The following is a 7383-nucleotide window of genomic DNA, read 5'->3' on the forward strand; positions in this document are numbered from 1 at the left end:
TAAATTATGATTTAAACCAACGTTGCGCATGACGCCCTTAGAAACCCAGCACTGGTCTAAGGAACGTGTGTCAGGACCGGCCCTGGGTGCCCGAATGTCCCCGCCTTCCTCTGAGTGCGAGAGAAGGGATTTCACAGACTCAGGAAGGAACTTGGGTTACTGAGTCATCAGGGCAGATGTGCGATGACCAGAGAAGAATGCTTAACGGCCGCTTAAGAAAAAAGGAAAAAAAAAAAAAAAAGACAAAACCGTTGTTTCTTTAATTCCCTGCCTTTTCAAGGACCTTAAATAACCCTCTTCCCTCCTTCCTTTGGGGCTGTTTTGTGATGACCTACTATAAGGTTTCCTTTAGTTGACTTAGATATTCTTTGATGTTTTTCTTTGTCTGAAAAACACTGCCAGTCCTCATTTTTTTAAAAGATTAATGTCTTTGATAAAACCTTGAAGTCCTTCTTGTTGACTCGTTCTAACAGTCAGACAATAATAATTATACAAACACTGGAACAGGTGCCAATAAACCTAATATTTTAGGTAGTGCCATGCTATATATTAATTCAGAGAGTAGTCTGCATAATTACTTTTAACCATGAACTAGAACTCTGTTTCTCAAAGTGCGTTCCATGGACCACCTCCTTTAGGATTAACTGGGGGTTTGATGGATAGCCAGGTGCCTGGGCCTAATCCATATCGGGCACAATCAGAATTTCTAATTACTACAGTTGAGGCCCAGCAATCTATACTTTACATACATGTCCAGTAAGTGTCCAGATGATTCTTACACACAGGTAAGTTTGAGATGCAGGGATAGAGCACAAGAAATAGAAATCGCGTGTCAGAAGCCTAACAGAATGATTAGCCCATGATAAACATTCAAGAAAGACCAGAGCAATGTCCTTGGGAATAAAATTCAGGAGGTGTCTGTTAACCATTGACTTAGACAGCAATGGTTAGGGCTGTCAGGGCACCAGCCCAGACAGAAAGCTTCTAATCCTGGGAATTAAGAGAAGAATAACAAATGTTTTTTAACCCTATACCTTCATTCTAAGGAAAGTGAATCTGCAGAGTTATTGCATGAGAAAAATCATTTTTGATTATTTGCTACCTCTTTGTCAGCTTTTTCCTCTCTGAGGCCACGCATTAATGGGAAACAGCCTCTTTGCCTCTCTCCCAAGCCCTGTCACCACCCTAGCGAAGGGTGGCTATTTACTAGTGGTTGACAGAACATTCCAAGCATCCCCCTGCTTGTAGGCTGCAATTCTTGGCCAGATTCATTAGGAAAATCCTGTTTTCCTATCCTCCCGGGAATGACAGTGGCTGGCTGGGATCCCACTGGTACAAGGGAGACACACATGTGGCCTCAAGAAGACAATGGTGTGGCTGGCACCAGAGTGGTCCAGACACGGGCACCCCTGACTTGCCTCTTTTCATCACACACAGGCTCATCAGGAACCAACAAAAAGAACTCTAGCATTTTCTTTAACCCCGTGTGACTTCTCATTTAAAAAAATGGGAACTATGTGAACGACAACAAAACAAGTTGTTTACCAACATTAATTGCAAGAAAAAAAGAAAGAAAAGAAAGCTTCCATTTGGGACGAGAATAACATATTGGCCTTTTAGTAAGACGGTGATGGCTAGCCACACAGAAATGACACCACATTGTGCCAGACTAGTGGGAACTACCTTTTATCTAATGTTTCTTCTATGCCAGAAGGCTGACTAGGCCTTGATCTGCATCCTTCCATGTCTATAAGGGCAACATCCATTACCGGAGTGGGATGACTTTGAAGAAGGGAGGCCAGCTGAGCGTTGAAGAGAATGGAAATCTCCCACACAAGAAAGCTTTCTATGACTTGGCATGTTTGCCTCTGTGAGACCCCTACAGCATTCTGCTTAAGCTGCAAGGATAGATCATGGCCTATCCTGCATTTCAGCTCCTAGATTCTGAGTTCCCGGGGAAAGGCTCGGTCACCCCCCTCCCAAACATGTTTTCCTCTGTTCTGCGTTTGTCTGTTTGGCATCCATGAATTACAGTGCAGAGCCCACCTACCAGCCACAGCTGTTTCCAGCCCCCCTGTGATTCAGAGCCCATTCTCTAGACCACCTTGGTACCAAACTGTCACACTCCAAGCCCGTATGTGCCCTGGCTTGGGACCGCCCCTACCACCCCAAAGCCTACTAGAATTCTTCAGACCAGCCGATCCTCAGCTTTTGCCCTAACCCTGCCTTGCCTTTTACACAGAGACCCCAATAAAGGCCGTGGTGTGTGCTTTCCCCGTGCTCCTTTCTATCTCCTGGTGGACACTGGTGGCCCCCACCCCGCCTGTGGCCCCTGCATGGCCTGCCACGCCTCGGGTTTCTAGGGGAACTGTGAATTACTTTACACTCGGCTTTCAGTGGCACCGACCTCTCCACGCTGTCACTCAGTCACCTTTGTTAAATCAAGACCCAGGTACAAATCAGTCCCTCTGTTTGCCCCAACCTAGCCCCATATCCTTGGCAGCTGGATGAAACAGCTGTCCATTGAACTGAATTGGTGACTATCTCTGAAGCGGAAAATGATCAGGAAACTCACACCGTACAAGTCCCGAGCAATAAATCCTCACCATGCAAATGGGGCCAAAACATTCAGCTGAGGGTCAGAGTTTACCAAAGGAAAACTGGCCAGCACTTCTAAGAAAATGACTAGTTTCCTTGAATTATTTATGGGCTTGTTGTGAATCTGTTTTTTGAGTGTTACTTTTGTTTTTTCCGCATTCTGCCTTAAAAAAGTTTACTGTCCTCAAACTCTGTTTATTGACCTCTTAAGTACCTGGGTGATATACCAGCCAGAAGGCACGCTAGTTGTCTCTTTGGTTTAATCCATCAGAAATTAAATTTTCTAAAAGCAATCTGTATGAAACATGCAAAAAAGAGAGGACAAAGGGAGTAATTAGTAGTTTGCAGGAAGGCAACCAATGGACACGAAACATAATTCAGAGAAAAGAAAACAAATCATTAGTGAAAGTCAGCTTTTCATCAGCAATGGTTAAAAAGTAACAATAAAAGTCTGAACCCAGTGTCTCATTCGGCTAGAAGGTTGGTGAGTAAGTTCGATAGCGGCTGCAATGTTTCTCTTGTCACCCACCCATCACCCACCCTCCCCTGATAACTTGGTTCATTCGTCCCCAGGCTTTGCCGATAAGACCCAGCAAGACTCCGCATTCCAGCAAGTGCCATCACTAGAGCCTCGGTCCTGCCTGGGAACCTAGAGTGAATTTCCGCCGTCCGAGGCTGTTCTGAAGTCAGCTGGAACTGCACGTACTTTTGGGTTTTGTCAAACTAGTGAATGTCTTCGTTCTTTGTCTAAACATTTTTACTGTCTTCCCTACAGTTCTGGATGCCGGGAATGTGCATCAGACCTTTTGCTCAAACCACCAAATACCTGAAGGTTACCATGACTAACTAGTCACAGAAGGAGTACGAAACCCACTCTGCTTCCCCGTCTCTCTACGGCATACACTGGCGCTATGATATTATATTCTTGGAACAGATGATACTCATGAATACATCTAATATCCTTTCCAGAGAACCTGCCTTATTTGTGGTCAAGGGCCACCTGTTTATCAGTAGGCAAACCTTTATATAAGGTAACAGTGGATTTTATATGTTGAAGGATTAATTTAAAATGTAGAAGAATATGTCCTAGGGGCGCCTGGGTGGCTCAGTTGGTTAAGCATCTGCCTTTGACTCAGGTCATGATCCTGGGGTCCTGGGATTGAGTCCCGCCTGCATGGGGCTCCCTGCTCTGCAGGGAGCCTGCTTCTCTCTCTTCTTCTGCCCCTCCTCCCTGCTGGTGTGCACGTGCCCCCCCACACACACGTGAACGTCTGTGTATGTGCACACACATGCACATTCTCAAATTTTTTTAAATAAGTGTTTCATAGTTATAAATTCTTTGCTGCTACCTCATAACAAATTGTTCCATTATTATTATTATTATTATTAAGTTTTCCCAGATTTGCTAATGAACTGTAGTGTGAACAGGGCACCAGCAAATGGGGAAGGGAAATCCTGACAGAGTTAGGAACATGGAGACCAAAGTTAGGAATGTGGGGACCATTTGCAGGATGGCAAATCTGATTTTCAGCCATTTGATGTAAAATTTTAAGGTCTTAATAACTATGTTTAAAGGAATATATTTAAAAGTTAAAAAGGCAGGGGAACCTGGGTGGCTCAGTCAGTTAAGCAACTGACTCTTGATTTCGGCTCAAGTTAAGATCTCAGGGTCCTGAGATCAGATCTAGCCGAGGGTCAGGCTCTGCACAGAGTCTGCTTGAGACTCTCTCTCTCCCTCTCCCTCTGCCCTTCCCCCCACTCATGCTCTCTAAATAAATAAATAAATAAATAAATAAATAAATAAAATCTTTAAAAGCTAAAAGATTTTCTCTGAGGTGTATTTGAAATGCCAATATAAAGATAGCAAGAAGGACCCCCACAGACACCAACGCTTGAGGAAGACCAAATCCTCTCCCCTCCTTCATAAAGGCAGGTGCCATGAACCATCTTTAGTTCCCACATAACTCTCACTGCTCAGGTAAGTCTATTTATTGAACATTCCCACTTATTAGTCTACTAATATCTCAAAATAAGCGCCCGCCTTCCTGCTGCATGGCTATGTGCCCAAAGGCCTCCTTCATCCCGCTAGATTGGGAGTTCCTTCGGGGCAAGAGAGCTGAGGACAGCTGCCGTTCACAACAGAAACCATGAAGACGAGAAGCGGCACCGTCTGAATCTATTGCAGTATGAACCCGCAGAGCTGCGGGCCGTTTGCGGAAGGATGAGTGGTGCGCTGTCATTGGCCAGGAACCTAGGGGTGGGGCCCGGGAACCTGCCTTTTAAGCAAGTTCTCGGATTCTAATGAGCCCCAAAGGTTGAGAGGGGCAGCTCGTGACCTATCCTAATATTAACTTGCCCCTACCGGCAGGTTGTCCTTGTCCCCCGTCTCCTCTGGCTCCGCAGGTCTGGTTAACCGCCAGGCAACCAGCCGCCAAGCAACCAGCTGCCCCGCTGGGGGAGCTCAGTGCGTTGACAGTAACGTGCCTCCCAGTTCCTCTGCTTGTCAGGAGGTGACACAACCTGAAGGAAGAAATACTTAGGCTCCTGGGTCAGGCAGATTTGGCTTGGAGCTCGTGGTGCTGTTTAAGAATTGGGCGTCTTGAGTTCTCTGAGCCTCAGTTTATACGATGACAAACCACAATCCGGTTTTGAGGATTAAATGAGATATTTTGTGGAAGTCTTGAGCACGGAGTCAGCATTCCATAAATGTAGGCTGTTCTTTCGCTGCCCTCTTCATCGGGTTCATGTGAGAATGAATGAGGGAAATGCAGGGCACCTGGCACGTCATAGCCCTCTGCAAACACGAGCTATTAGTATCTTCAGTTTCGAGCAACTAAATATAACTTATGAGCACAGTGCCTTCATTTGTTGAGAACCAAGGGAGGAAACTATTTCTATATTCATTTGCTTTTTATAGGAAAAAATGTTACAGAGATACTAGATGATTAACAAATTTTAAGAAAGACTGTTCCACTTAGCCTTTTAGATGGAAAGCAAGATTGGCATTTCCTTCCCTCCTTCCTTCCTTCCTTCCAGACAAGGGTACTGTATTGCAGAGAGCATGTGCATTCTCAGGTTAAAACAAAGTGTTAGAACTCCTTAAAGGTACTGAAATAAAGAGTTTAGTCCAGATACTATGTGAAGCAGGATATTTAGAAATAGCTTCATTTTTCCAGGGAGCCCAGGTATCACAAGATTCCAAGAGAACATTTTAATAAGAGGACTCTCGTTGGGGCGCCTGGGTGGCTCAGTTGGTTGAGTGTCCAACTCTTGATCTCAGCTCAGGTCTTGATTACAGGGTCGTGAATTCAAGCCCCATACTGGGCTCCATAAAAAAATAAAAATAAATAAAAGGACTCTTATTTAATGTGAAATGTGAATTCTCAGAGCTTAATCAGAGCATATGGCTCTGTGTGTGTATGCGTGGAGGGCAGTAAAAGAACTAGCTTTTAGGATTTAGAAGACCAGTTTTGGCCCAGTGACGAGAGGATGAATAAATGTGTTAGAAATCTTGACAAAAATACTGTGGACAAAATAGCCATCTGATACCAAGCCAAGCATATACTTTGAAGCATATATGAGCAGGATAAATTTACATGACTCTTCTTCTAGATATTAACACCTACTGTACCTGTGGCTAGCCCATTACCGCACTACCTTTCACCCCTTCCTTCCAAATGTAATGGAAGGACGCCAAGTAGGCAGCTGGTCAAGGTGAAAGGAATGCAACCAGATTATAAACCTACTGAAAGTTTCAGTGATTTCAAGATTAAGTACTCTAATGTATCTTGAGCCAAATTCTCTGGCTTAAACATCCAGAAGAGTCAGCCTGGCTATCTGAGCCTGGCTTCCAAACATTCCCAGGTGGGCAGCATCTCACCTCATGTATCATTGGGTCATGGCAGGGGTAGTGTTGATGCATACAACTCAGCAATGGTTTTCAGGGAAAGGCAAGATCTGCAGCTGTGTGCTTACCCCCAGCTGCCAGGGATCCCTCCGTGGAGGAGGAATCGTAAAAGGCTCTGAGCCGGGTTGTGGGAGAGGAAGGACACGGAGCGTCACGGAGGGCACATCACCCATGGCGTGCCCACCCTTCCCCTCCCCGTACCCATCACATCCCAACAAAGGATGCTTCTCCTACATGAAACAAAACCTGCTTATTCTTAGAAGGCAGACCCCTTCCTTTGCATTTCTCACCTCAGACTAGCTTTTAGAAGCTTTAATTATTTTATTTGAATTCTGGTTACACAAACAGGAAATCTATACAGACTCTTAAGAAGCATCTTATTCTTTCATGGGGAAAAAGGTCTTGGAATCCAGAATGGAATGGGTTGGGGTTGTCCTAACCTCTGAAGGAAAGAAATGTGCTTTGAAAATGAAGGCTCTAACGCAAGCACAGTTCCCCTCCGATCCCAGGAAAAAGCCCATATAAGAGATTCTGTGACATGTTGCTTTCAATATGTTTTTAGTAGGATTCCCGAGGAACAATATGCTCTTCTCATTAGACCTGTTAGTCTGGTGTCATCTCACACAGCTTTCTCCCAGTTCCACAGAACGGCTTCATTGATTTAACATTCCTGTCAGGACCCATGACCCTGGGTAACTGTCATATAATCATTGAGCTGAGGGCCCTCTAAGGAGATCCAGTGCCCAAGGTTTGCTCCGACTTTGTTGGACTTCGAAGCGAAGCTGTACCCCATAGCCACTCTAGGAAATTATAATCAATCTGGATAAAAATGCTTCCATACAAGGAAGCCAGTGTCACGTCAGAAAAGCCAAGCACCA

This window comes from Lutra lutra, chromosome 8, assembly GCF_902655055.1.
Source record: "Lutra lutra chromosome 8, mLutLut1.2, whole genome shotgun sequence".
NCBI classification, from domain to species: domain Eukaryota; kingdom Metazoa; phylum Chordata; class Mammalia; order Carnivora; family Mustelidae; genus Lutra; species Lutra lutra.